The sequence below is a fragment of the Ursus maritimus genome, unplaced genomic scaffold (assembly GCF_017311325.1).
Source record: "Ursus maritimus isolate PB19 unplaced genomic scaffold, ASM1731132v1 scaffold_5, whole genome shotgun sequence".
NCBI lineage: Eukaryota > Metazoa > Chordata > Mammalia > Carnivora > Ursidae > Ursus > Ursus maritimus.
In genome coordinates this window covers 14,914,096-14,931,445 of record NW_024426663.1, presented here as the reverse complement: position 1 = coordinate 14,931,445, position 17,350 = coordinate 14,914,096, and the positions used below count along the sequence as shown (strand labels likewise).

General features: G+C 41.6%; 1 pseudogene; it reads left to right on the top strand.

The window, feature by feature from the left end:
* The first annotated feature begins 674 nt into the window (after window positions 1–674).
* Window positions 675–1,249, top strand: LOC103672191 (annotated as a pseudogene).
* The last annotated feature ends 16,101 nt before the right edge of the window (window positions 1,250–17,350 follow it).

The following is a 17,350-nucleotide window of genomic DNA, read 5'->3' as shown; positions in this document are numbered from 1 at the left end:
TTCAGTTCCATTATTACACATTCTAAGTGTTATAATGTGAATATCTTTCTCTCAATTCGAATACATTCAAATTACTGTATTGAATATGTAGTTTTATTCTATTAACCATGCAGTTGCATTTATGTATTATTCATTTATTACTTGAACAAACTAGGCTAACAAAGAATTATCCAGTGGAATTTCCAAGGACTTTTCGAAGAGATTTTAAAATAAATAAGTAAATATGTACATACCAGATACACATACATAAATCCATTCTTCTTTCTTCAAAGTAGTGAGACTTTTCCTCATAAGTATCTTCAATATCCCTCTTCAACTTTATTTATACCATTAGCATTATCACCTAGGCTCTTAACCTTTTTAAAAAGAGATTACCAAAAAAAAAAGAATTTACAAAAAAATTTATCAAAAACTTCAATCCTGGGGATGCCTGGGTGGCCCAGTTGGTTAAGCATCTGCCTTTGGCTCAGGTCATGATCCCAGGATTCTGGGATCGAATCCCACATCAGGCTCCTTGTTCAGCAGAGAGCCTACTTCTCCTGCCTGTTGCTCCCCCCTGCTCCCCCTGCTTGTGTTCTCTCTCTCTCTGACAAATAAATAAAATCTTTAAAAAAATAAAAGAAACAAAAACCCTTCAATCCTGGGACAGAGTGGCCAACAGCCTGCAGAGCAACATGGCTAAGTTTTATTGTGATTACTGCGACACATTCCTCACCCATGACTCTCCATCTGTGAGAGAGACACACTGCAGCAGTAGGAGACACAAAAAGAACATGAAAGTCTACTATGAGAAATGGGTAGAAGAGCAGGCCAGAGCCTGATGGACAAAACAACCGCTGCATTTCAACCAGGAAAGATATCCCTCCTACTCCATTCTCTGCTCCTCCTCCTGCAGGGGCAATGATCCCACCTCCCCCAGGCTCCGGGGCCCTCCTTGCCCCCGTACGAGGCCAATGCCCCATATGGGGGGCCCTCCCATGATGCCAGTGACGGGCCCTCCTCCTCCTGGGATGATGCCAGTGGGACCTGCTCCTGGAATGCAGCCACCTATGGGACATGCCAATGATGCCTGGGCCCCCAATGATGACCCCTTCTGCCTGTCCCACGTTGGTGCCCACTCAGTCAAGAATGACTCGGCCAGACAGATAAGGAGAGACAAGAACCTCTCTATATTCATTTTATATTATTTGTTCTACTTCATCAGGAGATCGTGGTGCTGTGACTGTGAGTGTTTTCTCACAACAGGACAAGGAAGACTTGCTCCCCCTTCCTATCAGAGACAGAACAGTTTTCACAGGGGAGTAATGGGACCAAAAAAAAGGCAATTTTCCTTTGTATTGTGAAATGTGAAAATAAAATTGTCAACTCTTTCACTTAAAAAAAAAAGCAAAAACAAAACTTCAATCCAACCCTCATAAGCTATCCCAGATTCCACACAGTGAATTTGAATTAGTCAAGTTTTACTCAGTGTTATTTACATAAATTCACTTATTCATTGTTAAAAGCCCAATATTAGGTTACATTTGCATTGTCTTTTAAAAATTTCATTTTTAAACTGAATTTGTGAATATTAAAAAGTAAGTATGAAACATGGTTTAAAGGTTGGGACAGAGGTGACTGGAGACATTTTGGTGGAGACCGTGTTTCACACGCAGGTCACAGGCTCACTCCGACACTCCCGTGCTGTTGTCTGACCAGGCCAGGCCGGCTCCCCATCAGACCCTCTCACTGCCACACTTCTGCCACCTTCCGCATTTCCCAGCCCCACACAGGCCCCTCCCCAGTGAACACTACCCTGCACCCCAGCTGTGGCTAGAGCCAGAAAGAATAGACTCTCCGTGGGACTTAGTAATACGAGTGAAGAGTGCTCATGAACACCAGCTTTGCAGCTTTGAACATGAACATGCAAATGGAAGGCTGGGTCTCCCTGACAACAGACAACCGATGGTGTCTAATATAAGACCACGTATTGGCAAGGATGGGTAATGAAATAATCTGCTTTATCCATTTCATAGTCCAAATTGTACTCTCTAACCAAGGGTACTTCAGCCATTTCTTGTAGTACAGTTTATTCAACACCATGATTAAACAATAGAATAAAAACATAATTAAGTTTAGGCCAGAACTGCCTTAATAGAGACTCGAACAAGCAGCTGGAGAGATGCTTGGCTCAGAAATAGTGCTGTTTGTTTTATTAGCTCATACCTATCACTCTGCCTGACCCAGGTGTGATACAGTCTTAGAGAGAGAAGAGACAGAAATATTGAGACAGAGAATTGGACTCTGTCTCCATGATACCAAATCAAGAACGGCCTCCTTCTACATCTTATGTCACCACCAGGGAGATGCTGCTGGCAGAAGACCGAGTGGAGCAGCTTCTTTGGTGGAATGAGGTTGCGATGCAAACAGCTCTGATGACATTTCCTTGAGTGGCACCTGTCACCTGCAAAGCCACGTCCGCTTCTCCGTCACACCCCAGACCTAAGATGGCCACCTAGAATAAACCATCTGAAACCCGCATGTCATCATGGGCAGGGGTGGGGGAGTACTGTGGTCATAAGTGACAATGTCTTCGCAGCAAGTTCAAAAGCCACAGTTTAAGTGAATAGAAATGCTTTTGTCCGATAAACTTTATTTGTGTAGAGTTTACCTACAATAAAATGGCCCCATTTTAAGCATATAGTTCAAGAGGGTTTGACAAACACTCTGCACCTATGTAATCACCACCACAGTCAAGATAGAGAACATTTCCATCACTCCAGAAAGTTCCTCATGCCCTTCCCTGGAAATGCCCACACGAAGTCTTTTTTATTTTTTAAGGCATAGAATCATCTTAAAATTGAAGTAGCATGAAAAAGAATCTGTTCACTTGCCAGAAACAACATTTAGATCTTAAATTCCTAACGTAAAATCAGCTCACTTCTCTCAGTATAGTTTTAGCACAGACCAGCTACTAATGAGAAGCCACAGCCATAGCCCTCTCAAACCTGGCTAATATTTGAAGTGCAACATTCACCAAAAAATCTGAGTGGGAAAGGGGTGCTTTAACCCACTTGACATATTCTGAAGTTATAAAGGTCTCCCACTAAGGCTACATGGTAGATCCCTCACATGGGTGAGAGGGTTGGGGGAGGGAGAAGCAGAAATGGAAAGAAAAAAGACTTCACTTAAAATACATACCATTTATATATTTATTTAAAATTATATATATGTGTGTATGTGGAAGTCGAATTTAAAATACAAATAGAAAATAATTACAGAGATACCTCAATTCTCACAAAAATTTTAAAAGCTTCCTAGTGAATTCCCCTCAAAACATTTCTTGCTTTATGTCACATCAAATAATTTTCTCATCCCTCTTAAAAAATAAAAACAAACTACAATCTAGAACAGATTATTGACTGATGGAAATGGAGTCTGAGATTTGGAGTGAAAAGTGCTTTCTCAGCCTGCAGCTCAACATTCTGCTCTGAAAGTGCTTCCCTCCCTATTTCTCCACAAATCAATAATAGATCAGACAAGAACTTTCTCTGCTGCGACTTTCTAAGAGATGCAGAGAATCGGGCACGGCAGGAACCCAGCGAGAATTCCTGATCCTAAACCCCATATCTCTCTCTGTCACGTGCAGTCTGTGAAGACATTCTAGAATGAAAAGGCACTTTTCAGCCTGCTTGCTTCAAAGCGGGCTGTAGCTAGGAGACTCTAGTGATTTCTAGTATGACTTCTTAAGAAAACGTTAAAATTGATACATACCACTAGAAAATGAAATTATGGCTGAAATTTTATCCAAAAACTGACATTGGTAAGGAAACCCAGGAGGAAAAAAAGTGACAATTGCACAACAACAACAACAAAAGACTTGTCTTAGTCACTTTTTAAAATATAAAAACAATTCATACTAATAAAAATACGGTAAACTAGAAAGAAGAAAAAAATTACCCACAATTCTACCTCCCAGAAAGCTCTGATAAAATTTCTTTTGGGATTTTTCTTAACATAATTTAAATCGAACTGTATATAACATTTTGTATCCCAATTTCTCACTTAACAATTATAATGTGTTTATTTTACATTCATAAATAATTATTAATAAACTTTTTTAATGGTTGTCATAAATAAGTCCAAAAAAAGTAATACTCTTACTTCCTCAGTGTTGGACAATTAAGCTGATTCCAATTTTTTGTTAAAACTGTGGTTAATATGTTGTATGTAAGTCTTTTTCTGTATTTTGGGATATTTCCCTAGAATACATTTTAAGATGTGCAGTCTCTGCATTTGGGTATAAAAGTTTTACATCTCTCGTGACATATTTTCAATTTGCTTTACAAAAATCTAATCGTCTCTTTTTAGGGCAAGTTGGCAGCATGTATCAAGATCCTCACAAATATTCCAAACCTTTGTTCCATTATTTTCTTAGAGAACAATCAGAGATATATGAAATGGTTTTGTTTAAAATATTATTGCAGTATTATTTCCATTACCAAGGAAGCTGGTCACAATCTAAATGTCCAAAACTAAAGAAGTAGTTAGAATAAAATTATGGTAGCCATAGAATATACTTATACATCACATGGATGGAACTGGAGGGGATTATGCTAAGTGAAATAAGTCAAGCAGAGAAAGACAATTATCATATGGTTTCACTCATATGTGGAACATAAGGAATAGTGTGGAGGACCACAGTGGAAGGGAGGGAAGACTGAATGGGAAGAAATCAGAGAGGGAGACAAGCTATGAGAAACCAAGGAGGGCACATGATGTGATGAGCACTGGGTGTTATATACAACTGATGAATCATTGAACACGACACCAAAAACTAATGATGTACTATATGTTGGCTAATTGAACATAATAAAAAAAAATACTTTTTTCAAAAAATATATAAAAACATGTAAAATGTCAAAATATACATATACTTAAGATTAAATGAAAAAGTTAGAATATAAAATTATATGTATAATATGTCAATTATATTCCTAATTACATATGTATGTGTTCACAGAAAAAAGTCTAGAAGGAAACACATCACAATGTGTATAATGATTTTTTTCAATGATTATTTCATAAGGGATGTTTATAAGTGTTCCTTGCTATATTCCCTGGTATATATATTTTTACATATTCAGAGTATTAATCCTTTATTGTATTTCTATGATCTATTACATTTATGTAAAAGTATATATGTATATATATACATACAATTGAGTAGAATATTTAAAACATAGAAATAGAGACACTCCAATTCTTAAAAAATAATTTTTCAAGGCTTATTTTTTGTCTATTTTGTTTGAAAAGAAAGATTGACTAATTTTCCAGGCTGGGTTTTAACACTTCAACACAGGCACTGCACTCCAGGACTCAGTAAATACTTACTATGTGACCACTCAGCTCTCCATCACCTACAGGGTACATTCCAAACTCCTCAAATGCCCACAAAGATACAAGATCCCTCAGCATCTGGCTTCTACTCCCTATATAGCCTCAGCTGTGACTATCAACCCTCCCTGTTCCTGCCATCTGTCCTCCTGGCCATGGGGATGGGCATTCACTGAACAGAAACGTACTTCATCCTCTCAATGGGGGCGGTTCCTACAGGGCCACAAGACTCTCCCTAGCGGTCACTACTTTCGAGGAGTCTTCTGTTTCCTCCTTCCCTGCAGGCTGCTGCATGGCCTTCCTCTGGGCTGCCACCATGCCTTTGCTAGTCTCGATAATTGTATTCATCACACTTGCTCTTGAACGCCTGGGTACTCACTGCTCACTCCCTTTTAGAATGTCCGTGAGGGCAGAATTTTTTTTCCTGTTTTGCTTATCGTTATAGGCTGGGTGTCCAGAAAAGAACTTAGAGGACCCAAGCAATGTTCAAATGTTTATATGACTGACTGACAGAATAAATGAGTGAATGATTGATGGGACAGATTCAGCAGAAAACCTGAGTATCTAAAACACAAGGTGTCTGTCTGGCAAGGGGCAGAAGTCATGCCAAAAAGGAGGCAGAAAAAGATGAAGATATCGAGAGATAAGTAGCTTGGCCAGATGGAAAGAACATAGACTTTAGTCAGAAACACTGCTATCTGACTTTGAGAAAGTTCCTTAGTTTGCACCTGTGAAATAGGACCTTATACTCATTTGGTTGTTGTGAAAATTAGCTGAACTATACATATAAATACACACACACAGAGCCTTACGTGTCATAAGCATCCAGTCAATGTTTGACCTTTCTCCTACCTCCTTACATTATAGTTTGCTCTAGTTATTGCTATACCTATGAAAAACTGATCACAAATTTCTAAGAAAAAATGCACTGGACAAAATTATTTTACTGTAATTTTTTCAAAGATAAATCATCTTAGAAGAAGGGCAAGGGGAAGATGTCAGACGTCATAACCACGAGGAGATGTGCATGTGTAACCCGTACTGCAGGTGGGGACCCCAGAGGTTACTCAGAGGTGAGTTTTGTACAGAACAGAATCTTACATATTTCAGCGATGGGGCAAAGAAGTATTCCCAGAGCACAGGCCAACTCCTCTCTTACAGGTTTTGTTATCCTTTATATTGATGAGACAAGCACATACCATAGTAAATTCTGTCCTAGAGCCATTTGGCTAAATGTGTGGATGTCTAGGGCCAAAAATACATTCATTGATTTTGGGATTAGACTCTATTAATATACTTTCCAAACAGATATTTCTGTTCACCTTGAAGCGCTAGGGCTCATGTGCTGCTGGATGGTTGGGAACACTGGTCTTCCTATACAACAAAAATATGCTCCTCGGGATCATTAGGGCTGCAGATGGGATGGCTGCCCACCACAGCCCGTTCCTGGTGAGCTGACACTACCGGCGATGTTGAGCTGACTTTTCTAGAGCAGACTGCTGGATCCACAAGGCTCACTCAGGGCCTCCCTGGCAGAGGGAGAAGTGTCCCCACAGCAAAAGAGATGTGTACTGAGAAATAGAAAAATGAGCCATGGGGTTAGAGCAGCAAGAATAAATAGTCTGCTGCCAGGATCCTAAAGATTCTTTAATTTAACAAGGAGCACAAGCTTTTCTCGCTTCCACCAAAATTCATGGTTCCTGTATCTGGTAGCAACACAATTAGCTGTCATTCAAATAGTCATTGACTTGGAATTCTTAGTTTACCTACTTATACGGCATCATCAGCCACGTGGGATTTTGTCAGTATCTTCAGTTGTTGTGTTTTGCTTTTGTTTGGGGCTCTGCTTCTGTGTGTGAATATGTGTGATAGACCAATACAAAGATGAATCCACTTGCCCTGAGTGTGTTTTTCCCCTTGGCATTTTATGTCATTGCAATTATCAAAGTTCCCATATTTTAAAGTATTGCACTTCCTAATTTGGTTAGTCAACTTACTTGGCTGCTATCGGCCAAAGCCAGATAAAGGGCAGTGGGATTAACAGGCAGGAAACAGAGCTAAGGGACGTGGGAATTCACCATAGCAACTTGGCTACAATTAGGTGTCTGGGGAGAAGGTGTTTGTTCTGAGGTAGGGGAGACAGAAGGGGTAACAGGAAACCAAAGAATGGAAAAAGGGAGCCTCTCCAACAAGTGAAAGGAGGAGGAGTAGACAGACACAAACACAAGGTAGCAATGCCAGCAAATTCCTGGTGGGCACCTGAAGGCAGACTTCCCGGTAGGGGCGCGCTTGGCCTTGGGGGAGGTGCAGATGGTAATTAGGACCTGGGGCAGTTGTTTAAAAAGGACAAATCTCCTCCAGCACTGCTATCAGGTGGGAAAATTTACACAGACACAAGATCTAAGGCAAAGATGGAGGGAGGCATGGTGGACTGGATGGATTGACGCATGGGCAGAGGGGCAGGCAGGTGGATGAACAGACAGACGGACAGTTAGATGATTGTTTATGGGAATACAGTAGCAATTTTTAGGAACATTAGAGAGGTCCCCTGACCAAAATTATGTTCTCTGTAGGACTTTAGGAATGCCAACATTAGAAATTCATTCCTTTCGAGTATTTCACTGTGGGTGCTTGGATCTCTGGATCAAAATGAGCTTGTTTAGGGGCGCCTGGGTGGCACAGTCGTTAGGCGTCTGCCTTCGGCTCAGGGCGTGATCCCAGCATTCTGGGATCGAGCGCCACATCGGGCTCTTCTGCTGGGAGCCTGCTTCTTCCTCTCCCACTCCCCCTGCTTGAGTTCCCTCTTTCGCTGGCTGTCTCTGTCAAATAAATAAATAAAATCTTAAAAAAAAAAAAGAGCTTGTTTAGAAACTAGTTGGGGTGGGGCATAGGAATCTATGGCTTAAGAAGCTCTCCACATGAGTTTTATATACACCAGTGTTTGAAATGCCTGAACTAAGGCATCATCCCTTGTCTGGTGTAAAGTCCACACTGGATTAATCAGAGCCTTCCTTTTTTTTTTTTTTAAAGATTATATTTATTTATTTGAAAGAGAGAGAGAGAGAGAAGCAGGCTAGCTGCTGAGCAGGAAGCCTGATGCAGGGCTCGATCCCAGGACCTGGGATCATGACCTGCGCTGAAGGCAGATGCTTAACTGACTAAGCCACCCAGATGTCCCTAATCCGATTCTTCCTAACAGACACTGGTGGAAAGTCAGACAGCAGAAGAATATGGCAAGAACTATTTGGTGGTGGAGAGAGAGGTCTTTCCTCTCTCCAAGTGCCAGTGTAGGGTCCTAGGCAGGAAGAGCCCCTGGAAGTGTTCTGAGGGCTGTTAGGGTAGCAGAGAGAAGAGTCAAACCACAGGTCGTGCCCCTCAGACCTTCGGAACTACCAGTCATGTATTTTTTAAGGTTCAAGTAAAATGTCGACTCCTTCAACAATTTGTGCCACTTGCATCACCTAAACCCAGAGGGAAGTCACCTATACTTCTGAATTCCTCTTTAGAATGTTGTCTATACATACTGATGGACTTCATTTATTCATTCATTTAACAAATACTTATTGAGCACTTACTCTGTGCCAGACACGGTTCTAGCCATTGAGGCAGAACAGTAAAAAAAAAAAAAAAAAAAGAGACAAAAATTTCTGCCCTTGTGAGGCTTAGATTCTAATAGGAAAAACAATAAGAAAGGTAAAATGTGTATGATACAGATAAATACCAAGGAGGAAATGCAGCAGGAAACAGTAATACTAAGTATATAGTTTTATTTTTGCTTATATTTATACAGATTTTATTTATTTATTCGAGAGAGAGAGAAAGAGTACGGGTGAGGCAGAGCAGAGGGAGAAGCAGAGTCCCCGCTGAGCGTGGAGCCTGATGTAGGGCCGGATGTGGGACGCCAAGACCCTGGGATCATGATTAATTCAGTAAAGTCGCAGGATACATAATCAATGTACGGAAATCTGTTGCAATTCTACACACCACTAATGAAGCAGCAGAAAGAAAAACCAAGGAATTGATCCCATTTGCAAGTGCACCAAAAACCATAAGATACCTAGGAATAAATCTAACCAAACGTGAAAGATCTGTACTCTGAAAATTATAAAACGCTGAGGAAAGAAATCGAAGATGGCACAGAGAAATGGAAAGACATTCCATGCTCGTGGATTGGAAGAACAAATATTGTGAAATGTCTATAGTACCCCAAGCAATCTACACATTTAATTCAACCCCTATCAAAATACGGCCAGCACCCTTCCCAGGTCATTTAAGCAGAGGCAACAGCAGGATCAGAAGCGCTGAGGCAAGAGCCGGCCGGCGTGTCGAAGGGGTGCACCAAGGCGGCCTCTGTGGCTGGAGGAGAGTAAGCAAGGAAAGGAGATGTAGGAGATGAGGTCAGATGGCTATAGGAAGACTCTACCACACGCGCCTTGAAAAGATTTTGTAGATATTACAAAGGTTTCATCTTTTACAAGATGGAAAACTAGTGAAGGATTTTGAGTAGATGGGTTCCCTGATCACTCTTTGACAACATCACCGGCTATTTCATTGATGATAATTTATAGGTGGCAAGTTTGGCAGAAGGGAGATTGGTTTTAGAAAGCCACTGCAACAGTCCAAGGGAAAAACAATGGTGGCTTGGACCGGTGAGGCAGCACAGGAAGCAATGAGAAGTGACCCATTCTGGATACTTTTTTAAGGTGGGGCAAACACTGGGTTTGAAAGAAAAAGAGAAGCGAAGTAGAATTCCAAGGTTTGGGGCCTGAGCACCTGGAAAAAGGCTGTTGCCATTTACTGCAGTAGGGAAGGCTGTTTGGGCAGCAGCTCTGGGGAATAGGGGATTGAGGGATCACCAGCTTACAGCCCTGAGACTAGGTGAACTCATCAAGGTGTTGAGTCTCGAAGTGTAAGGACAGGGCTCTGGGGAACCGCACTCACAGGCAGGGTGACCAGCTATTCTGGTTTGCCCAAGGCTGAGGATTCCAGGATGTGGGACCTTCAGTAAAGCTCTGAGAATACTGAAACCATTGGTCCACTATTCAGAGGTGAGGGAGATGAATGAGAAACCCATGAGAAAGAATAGCAGAGCCTGGGAGACACATTGCCCTGGAGCCAAGTAAGGAAGAAGCTTCAAGGAAAAGACAGCCTTCAACTCTGTCAGATGCTGCTGATGGGGCAAGTGACAGGAAGAGGGAGGAGCTGACCCCCGGACATACAACAGAGAAGTCACAAGGAACTCTGACAAGGGCAGTTTTAGGGCAAGGTGCCTGGGACAGAAAGCTGGACTCTGGTGATTCAAGAGAGTCTTAGGCGGCCCAGGCTGCTCTAACAAAATACCGTAGTCTGTGTGGCATAAGTGACAGAAATTAATTTCTCACAGTTCTGGAAGCTGCTAAGTCCAAGATCATAGTGCTGACAGATTCGGTTCCTGGTGAGGACGCTCCACCTGGCTTCTCATTCTGTGCCCACTTACCTCGGTGTGTGTGTGTGCAGAGACCGAGAGAGACTGGGATCCCTTTGTCTAAGGCCATCAGTCCTATCAGGTTAGGACCTCACCCTTACGATTTCCTATAACCTTAATTACTTCCTAAAAGACCTTATCTCCAAATACAATCACATTCAGCGTTAGGGCATCAACATATTGGGGGGGGGTACAATTTAGACCATAGCAAACAGAAAAAATAGAAAGAGAAAAATAAAAACAACACTTTGAGGGAGTTTTCCTGGGCAGAAAAGGGGTGGGAGAGTGGTAGTTAAAAGGACATAAAGGAAAGGAAGGCTGTTTGTTTGTTTTAAGATGGGTAGAAGGAAAAAAAAACATGTTTGTGTGCTGATGAGAATGATCTAGATAAGAGAGAAGAAGGGTCTTTGAATAGTTGAAAGGAAGTGGGACCTAAACAAGGAGCACAGTTCATTCATTGAAGCAGGAGCTGAGACAAAATTTAAGGACAGAGATGCACATAGGTCTACAGACATAGCGTGCGGACTCCTCAAAATTCTCTTCTGATAATTTCTGTTTTCTTGGTTAAATGGAAAGGAAAGGTCATGAGCTAGAGTGAGGACGGGAGCAGCTGTTGGCAGTTTGAGGGCTGAGGGAAAGTAGGAGGGTCATCTAGGAGAGTAGGAAAGTCCTGTAGAAAGGAAATATAATTGCCAGGGAGCATTCAGGACTCGCTTCGAGTTGAGCACTCCTTCAGAATGGAAGTCAAACACTCACACCTTAGCACAATCCAGCATGGTTATCCCAGGAGGGCTGACACACAAGGCTAAGGGTTAGCGGACTTGGGGACTGACTAGTCAGTCAGGGTTTCACCATTCACTTACGTGTGTCACTTCATCTCTCTGAACCTTCTCAATTTTATCTGTGAAACTGGGATATTGTGTCTGCACTGCCTTCCTCAGAAGAGTCATGAGATGGAACCTGAGGAACATCTTCTAAACTGTCAAGTGTTAAACACATCAGAGATTCCTAGAAGACTAAAGCAGGTCAAACTTCAATTGGAATAGCACGAGGAAACGTCCGCAGGTCCAACTGAGGTCTTGCCAGGAAGGATGGCCTAAGGGCACTTAGGAGAACAGGTCGCAGGTGACCTACAGGAAAACAACGTTGAACAGGACACACTCGGCCAACGACTACTAGTTGCTGTGGTCTAGGGCTGGTTGAAGCTGGTTAGCTGAGGACATGGCACTCTGCAGACACCCAGGATCCAGGCTGCCCCTGGTCCATACACACTTTTTGTGGTGAGTGAGAAATGGGCTCCCCCTTGCCTGGGAGCCTCAGTCAGTTAAGCCGCTGACTCTGGATTTCAGCTTAGGTCATGATCTCGGGGCCCCAAGTCAGGCTCTGCTCTGAGCTGAGCTCAGAATCTGCTTGTCCCTCCCCCTCTGCTCCTCCCCACCCCCAACTCGTTCTCTCTCATGTGCTGGCTCTCTCTCTCAAATACATAAATAAAATCTTAAAAAAAAAAATAGGTGCCCCTTTCTCAAGACCCTTTACTCCCACATATCAGAACACTGTCCTGATATACTTAGCTTGTTAGTATAAGATATTTGCTTGACATAAACCTGAAAACTTGTAACAAATATGAAAATCTACTGTGTTATTGTGTAAAAGGCACCCGCTGGTGTTGTGTAGTGCACAACACACAGCAGTTGTTGTACACACAGCTGACCCTTAACACTTACCAAACCCTTCACTGACTACCACCTCACAATTATTTCCTTATGTCTATATTTAAAGTAATATCAGAATATAATGTTAAGTTTTCAAGATCAAAATTGAACATTATCGGCCTTTGTACTTTAGGCTCTACTCTCGGCAAGCCCGGATTAGAAGAGGTCTTTGAAGGTTACCGACTTCCAGGAAGGATTTTACATATGCATTCGGCAGGTGGGAATCCAAGGGTACAAATATATTATGTGCACTGTACAAGCAACCATTTCGAGAACAAACAAGTTAGATTCTCATTTCACTGGGGTCCATTTTTCTAGCCAAATGCTACAGACTAGAAGCTGAATTTAAGGAGAGAGAGAATCACAAAAGATCTCTTAACAAGGTCAAATCCAGTTTTCCTTTCTCACACAGACCCTGTCTATGTATTTCTTGGATAATTGCCACCTTGTGAAATAATCACTAATAATAGCTACCTTTTAGTGGAGTCCCAGCCTGACACTCAGCTGAGCACTTTAAGTGTATCATTGCATTTAACCCTCTCGACCACCTTAGGAGATCAATATTATTAGCTCACTTTACAGATGAGAAAACTGAGTCTTGAAGAAGTGAGGTAATTTTGCCCAAAGTAAATAGCCAGGTGGTTGAGGAGTTAGGGTTCCAACCCTCTCTCTCTTGGTATCCATGGCCACTTGCTGTCACTCATGGTGTACCAGTCCCCCTTGGTGCTTGATAAAATGATGACCAGGATGGTGTAATGAGCCTTTTGGACACCTTACAAACCATGAAATACTGTATTTCTAAGTTTTAAGAGCTCAGCTTAGCACTAGAAGACATACTGCTGAAGCCAAAAATCATGAGCGGTATTTACCTGTGGGATCTAAGATGTCATTTGGCATCCTGAACATTACGTGTCCCCAGAGCAAGGCAAACCTGGCACCATACTTTGAAAACTAACTCAACCAATAATATAACTTCTGTATACGAGGGTCAGGTAGTATTACCAAAATCTGCAGATCCCGACTTTAGAACTCAGGGAAATGTTTCAGAGCTGAAACAATCAACATCCTTTTGGCCAAGTAATGGAACAACATTTTCCCTACAAAGCCAAAATTCAATACTTTAATTCATTTAAAGCCCAGACCCACCACGCCTGTCATTATCGCCGCATTCTTTTGTGAGACTCCCCCTAGTGGCCCACACGCGTCAGCTTCCTGAGCGAGCACACTTGGAGGAAGTTCGGGGAGTTCCTCAGCAGTTCATTCTCTTTGTCTAATTTGATGGAAACCGGTTTCCTCTATCAAATGTGATGGTGAAATCAGGGGAAGGGTGTGAAATGTCAGCCGAATCACCCCCCCCACACACACACACACAATGGGACCAGTAGGTGAAGGACCTAGTGATTTTACGAGGATGAGCACTAAAAACCCTTGAAGCTCTGAAATCGCAGGGACTTGACCTGAAGTGTGAGGGCCAACCCCACTGACATCACAGATCCTCCCTGCAGTCACAATGCTACTGAGCCACCCTAGGAAGGTGCCCCTGAAACACAAAGACTTTAGTCAGATTGCAACCAGGTTTCCTCAGAGCTTTGCTTTCTGAAAGACAAAATAAAAAATCTCTGCTCCCTTTCAAAAAAGTCAGATCAACAAAAAATAAAGCCCAGGAAATCAAGCATCATGAGCTCAGGTATTTATCTCATGGATTATTCAAGGTCTCTAAATTCTCATCCTCGACGATCTTACTTATATTTCTTACCACATGTAAACAAGGTAATAAATCCCAAAGGAGATCCTTGGATGGCTTGGGCACGACAGAGCGAGCAATCGTTTCCTATTATTTTATAACAGTTTGATCTAAGTGTCTGCATCTCAACAAAGTTTCCTAAATGTCTGATGGAAGTACCTGGGACGATGAATTCTTCTAGACGACTATGGGTGTGATGGGGGCCTGGTGAAGAATTGATGTAGGGGAAGACAGAAGAGGGGAGTATAAAATAAGTTAGAAGCCTCCCTTAACGTTCACCATATGTACAGAAACTGTTCTTACTTTTAAAAAATAATAATAATAACCACCAAGGCAAAAATTCACTTGCCTTAGTTCCTGATCTGATTCAGCATTCTGGTTGCCTAGATACAGATGTAAACAAAAGTGCCTCCCTGACTGCAGAGGAACAGCCGACGGAAACTGATGGCCCCCTTCCTGGCCCAGTCAATGACCAAGAAAAGAAAGCAAGTACTTTTAGACATTAATAGTAAAAATAGAATATTTTGTTCAGCTTCTTTAAAGCTTAGCGTTGTTCAGAGAGTTCTAAGGAGTCCTAGAAGAGTTGCTTTTCTTTTCACTCTACCTACATTTCTTGTTTGCTCTGCTTTGACAAAGTGACTGATGACCACACAATCCGAAAAGAGAAAGGGTCTCAATACGTGAATACGTTCACTGGACTGACTTTTAATATGCAGGGTTAAATATGAACAAACATTTGATAATTATTTTTTATAAAGATTCAAAAGAAACTCTGATAAATTCAAGATAAAGACTTTAGCTTTAACATGAAAAAGAGAATAGCTATATAAGTTTCTTTTATTGGTACTTGTCGTTAATGAAAAAAAAATTCAAAGAAGCAGTATTTTAGATCTCACCAGGGGACGCAGCCTCTGGTGATGGTAAGAGCACTGGAAAGCCAGCCCAGGGTCAAGTACTGGTTTTTGGAAGCTGTTGGCTGTAGCACCCACTGGCTGTGTGACTTCCAGCAATTACTTAACCTGTTTCCTCTTCTATGAAATGGGCTAATTAGGCCTATCATCCAAAGATGTGAGGTTTGAATGAAGCACTAAGCTAAAGGGTTTAGCAAGTAAGAGAGATTCAGCCAGTCACTATGATATGATTATTATTATCATCTATACGATCTTCGGTAAGTCTGTTACTTCTCTAATCCTCAGATTCCTCGCCTCTAAAAATAATCATCTTAAATTCTTTCTGCAATAGGGTAGGATTTCAGTAAAGATGGTGATTCCCAGCTTATAGGACATCATATATGTGAAAGTATTTTATAGGCCTTAGTTAAACCATAAAGGAACACAGCATTTTAAAGTATTGTTATAAAACAGGTGAAAACTGATACATGTAAAAAGTCCAGGGAATAGCCACCAAGTTGTTTGTGAGAATCGTTATATAATTATATTCTAGCTTATAGGAATAGAGGTGAAACAGAGCTGCCTCCTAAATGCAATTGGCAAAGATATGAAAATTTACGTACTAGCTTAGATACATCAGAAATTGCATAGAAGAGGAAACAAATAGGCCACAATGTTAACAGCTTTTGCTTTCTATAGGTAGTACAATTATAATGAGAATTTCTCTTTTCTGTATCTTTTACTTTTCTATATTTTTCCAAATTTCCTCTGTTATCAGGTTTAACATTTGTTACTTTAAAAGTATATGAGTTGTAGCTGTGTTTTTAAGATGATGTTATTTATGGTCTTCAAAATAAGACTTGAAAATAACATAAAAGTAAAAGATACATATCCCACTGTTTCACTTGAGAAGGGGGAAGGAGACAATCATGCAGTAATTTAGTGTCCTTGGACACAATATTCACATAGTCGTGCATTCCACAAAAGGGAATGAAAGGGCTCCTAGGTGCCAAACATGGAAGGCCAGGGGGCAGCCAGGTGCTGAGGGGATACCACAGACAGACCAGTGCAGGGTCACCGTGGAGAGGTGAGAAGAGGAGCAGGCATTGAGTAGGCCAGGAGCCCAGGGTCCAGCTCTGTTCCAGCTCGAAACTAGAGTCCAAACACAAAGCAGGGCAGAAGGCCAGTCGTGTTCTGTAGGGAGTTAGGATGGTTTCCATAACATGGACCCCTGGGTACCCAGTGGATCAGTGTATCCATCCTCTAGGGGAAGACCTGGCTTTGGAGCCTCAGACGCCACTCAGCAAGGGGGAGAGAGGGCCTAAAGCATGATCGGGGTGGTCACTGGCTCCACTTTGAGCAGCCTTGAGCCTGTGCTGGTCACCCACCGCCAAGTGGGCGGGATCAGGAGAGCCTGACTATTGTCAGGGGGTCTTTATTAGTTTCCTTGATAATAGACTCATTTTTTTGGTATGTTTTATTGGAGGAGAGAGCGTTCCAGTTTAGTCTCTTAGGTGCTAAATTAAGAAGTAAGATGTGGTAGTTTTGCAAAAGAAATGATTTCTATTTGTGGATCTTATCTACTCTGCTCACCACGATCGTGTGCAATAACATAAACTAAGAAAAATATCCCAGGAAACTATTTTGTTTAAGTTTGAAACTGAGGCAGAATACCACTCACACGCTCCCGATTGAATCCAGTTCAGTGATGGGCTATTAAAATGAGCATAAGTCGGTGTCCTGTTTTTTATCTTAAAAATAAAGAACATTAGAGTTCAAAACAGTTTTAGCATATGTCAAACAGTGAGTGCATTTGGCAGTCTCTTTCCTCCTAGAAATGCTGCAAAATTGTGAACTTTCGTACAAGGGGAACTTTCTAGTAGTACCACATTATTGAATTAGTTAAGTGTTCATATGGCCACGTAGGTTAAATACTAGTAAGTCATGTACAAAACTGTGCTCTGCTTTCATTTCTCATTGACTGTAATAATCTGACATCCAGGTTTCTTAGAAAACAAAATCACCTGGCTAGACTAGATTTCTAGTTGTGCGCTTTGTTTCTGAAAACTGGTTGATTCCCCTCAGAAATGAGCATGTTGGAGTAAATTCACTCTGTGAGAACCTCTTTAGTAACTCATCCAATAATCATTGGCTATTTCACTCC